This window comes from Mustela nigripes, unplaced genomic scaffold (genome assembly GCF_022355385.1).
Source record: "Mustela nigripes isolate SB6536 unplaced genomic scaffold, MUSNIG.SB6536 HiC_scaffold_148, whole genome shotgun sequence".
NCBI classification, from domain to species: domain Eukaryota; kingdom Metazoa; phylum Chordata; class Mammalia; order Carnivora; family Mustelidae; genus Mustela; species Mustela nigripes.
In genome coordinates, this window is record NW_026739562.1 from 9,178,788 (window position 1) to 9,181,964 (window position 3,177).

The window sequence follows — 3,177 nt, forward strand, 5'->3', positions numbered from 1 at the left end:
GGCTCAGTGGGTTAAGCCGCTGCCTTCGGCTTGGGTCGTGATCTCAGGGTCCTGGGATCGAGTCCCGCATCAGGCTCTCTGCTCGACGGGGAGCCTGCTTCCTCCTCTCTCTCTCTCTGCCTGCCTCTCTGCCTACTTGTGATCTCTCTCTGTCAAATGAATAAATAAAATCTTTAAAAAAAAAAAAAAAAAGGTAAGATAAAGACCAAGGACTAAGAATCACTTATGAATGATGGGACTAAGAGTGAGTTTCATTTCTTTTCTCTATTTTTTATAACGAATCTATAGCTTTTTTTTTTATAGCTTCTGTAATAAGAAAATTTAGTGCAAATCTTTAGAAAAATAAACATTCTGGCTCAAAATCTCACTGTCTCTTCGACCACAGGCACTTTCACGTGTACTGCACTAAAGCTGAATTAGCACCCAGAAGACAGACACTATTTCCTCCATCTTGCAGATGAGAATAAACTGAGACGCTAAACAGTTAAGTAACTTGGTCAAGGCTATATAGCCAGCAACTGACAAAGCAAGGATCACCAGGCCTTTTAACTTCACAGGGCCCTTGCCATTCCAGGCAATTTGCATTGTTGCTCCTAATATTGTCTGCTTGTTTTTTTTTTTAATTTATGATGAGACTCTCTTAAGAATCCTTGCTATGTGGGGGCGCCTGGGTGGCTCAGTGGGTTAAGCCGCTGCCTTCGGCTCAGGTCATGATCTCAGGGTCCTGGGATCGAGTCCCGCATCGGGCCCTCTGCTCAGCAGGGAGCCTGCTTCTCTCTCTCTCTCTCTCTGCCTGCCTCTCCATCTACTTGTGATTTCTCTCTGTCAAATAAATAAATAAAATTTAAAAAAAAAAAAAAAAAAAAAAAGAATCCTTGCTATGTAACTTTGGGCAAGTATGTCACTTAACCTCTGGAGACCTCAGTTTCCTCATCTGCAAAGCAAGAGTGGGAAAAGATATCTTACCTCTAATAGGCCCACATGCTAACGGATTTTAAGCCTAGATACCACCTAGGGTAAGAAAACGTAATGTGCAAGAGTGAATGGAGAAAAGTTGAGACCTATGCTCTGGGCCAAGAGCCATTCTTAATGGAAACAGGTGGTGGACAATCAAGAAGGAAAAAAACCACTGGAGGAACCACAAACTTCCTGGTTAAATGAACAGCTGAAAGCTTCAGCTTTGCTTTACTAACAATACTTCAATCTTGGCTAATTCATAATCAGAAACTACACACCGTAAGTAAAGCTAGGAAGAGTATAAAAACTTGCGGGGGGTGGGCAATAATTTATGCATGCTATGGTAACTTCATGATCTTCCGCGTGGACTCATTAATGTTAAAACAGAAAGAATCCCGGTGTGCTTCCATGTGGAGACGCCTTCTTCCTCACCAAGAATGTTAAGGAGAAACTGAACTTGCATAGCACTCTAAGAGACGCCACACTCGAGGAAAGGAGCCGACCCAACACTTGCGGAGAAGGTGCAAGAATGCAATTAAAGCTTCTCCGATCTACAAAGAATCAAAGACAGCGAAGAGACCTTTAAAAGAAGTTGTTCCTGTAAAGGATTCGCGGAGTACTGTAACCTCTTACACTGCAAGCATTATAAAGCACTGCCGCCCGCTATTTAAAACTGTTATATAGCCTTTCTCTTCGAGAGTAAAGGGTAATAAAAGTACAGCATTAACTCTGCTGGAGAGAAAAAGATTCCATTTTGCTGAAACAGGCTCCGACCAAAATCTCACCACCTTCCCGTCAACTAGGAGGATGAGCCTGAACCAACAAGAAGCTCCTTGGAACCTGTGCTATACTCCTAAGAATTAAAACAACATCTTGCCCCTAAAACCGCAACCAAGACACCACCTGCTTTAAATCCAAAGCCAGGTCCCTAGAAAAAAAAGCTCTTCACTGCGCTCTCCGCGCTCTCGGGTGCGAGATTCCAGCCCTGCTACTAGGCCACGACTGGGTGAGCACCTGATGTGGGGGGAGGGCGAGCCAAGGCCCTAGCGGATCCGGGGCGGGGAGCTGGGGGCTCTCAAGGCTCCCGAACAGAAGCGCTAACCCCCAGAAAGGCAGGGGTCCTGAGCTCTCTTCCAGGGGTCGGCACCAAGAACACGTGGGACGTCAGAAGGAAGGAAGGGGTGTCCCGGGCAGACAGCCTGGGTCTGGCACCGCGGCCGGAAAAAAGAGTGGAGCTACCCCTGGGCAGGGAACGGAGCCCTCGGGGCCCGCAGGGTGAAGGCAAAGGGCGCGGAGAGAGGGGACAAGGCCACGAGGAGGGCGGGTCTCCCTGGGCGCGGGGGCACGCGCCGGACTAGCGCGACGGGACCCGGGGAGCGGAGGGCCCCGACACGCGGGAGGAGATCGCCGACCTGCCCCCGGGGCGCGGGAAGCCAGAAGCGGCCGCGCCCGAAGGGCCCTGTGACCCGCGGCCGCCAGGACCGGACCCGCCCCGCGGCGCCTTCCTCCTGCCTCCTTTCCCTCCCTCGCTCCCTCCCTCCACCCGCGGCCCGTTAACCCGTGGCCACCGCACTCACCAGCGGCTGCACCTGAGCCCGCCGCTACCTCAGCTGCTGCCTGCGCCTCCGCAGCCGCCGCCGCCGCCTCGCTGCTGAGGCCGAGTCCCGGGGGAGCCTCCGCGTCCCGCCGCCGCTGCCGCTGCCGCCAGAGCAGAACACCCCAAAATGGCGGCACTTCCGGCACCTACCACCGGCGGGGAGGGCTGAGGAGGAGGAGGGGGAGGGCGGTGAGAGGGAACGTACCACCGCGGTGCCGCCCGCAGCGCCGAGCCGAGCGGAGCACGGTGCAGGGCCGAGCGGAGCGCGCGGCGCTACAGCGCCCCCTTGGGCTGGGGAGTGGAGAAGCAGCCGCGCCGAAGCCCTGGGCGCTGCGGGCGGAACCCTCAGCCCGGGGAGCTGCAGGAGCGCATCTCTTTGTCTCGGAGCGCTGCTGCTGCAAAGGGTCGGAAGACCGGGCCTGAGAGTCTGAGGTTCTTGGCCCTGCGCACCGTACCCACAGGAGTTCTCGATGACTTGGTGGACGAGGACCTCTGCTTGGCACTGAATTATGCGCATAATAAAATATTTGATGAATGAATGAATGAGTGAATGGAATGGCGCTTGGCCAGCTTTGGGCACATGACACACCCTCCTTCTGCCCCAACAGACAAGCAACGAGATC

General features: G+C 53.4%; 1 protein-coding gene across 15 annotated transcripts in view; it reads right to left on the bottom strand.

Moving 5' to 3' along the window:
* The window catches only part of LOC132008442 (CUGBP Elav-like family member 1), a 72,862-nt gene extending 70,156 nt beyond the window's left edge, over positions 1-2,706 (bottom strand). For 6 of the 15 annotated variants that reach the window (XM_059387052.1, XM_059387050.1, XM_059387054.1 and 3 more), the window contains exon 1: positions 2,535-2,706. The gene's annotated coding sequence lies outside the window, so the exon portion shown is untranslated. The remainder of the gene's footprint in view (positions 1-2,534) is intronic. The other 9 variants (XM_059387056.1, XM_059387057.1, XM_059387058.1 and 6 more) reach the window with 3 other exon arrangements.
* Positions 2,707-3,177: the final 471 nt, after the last annotated feature.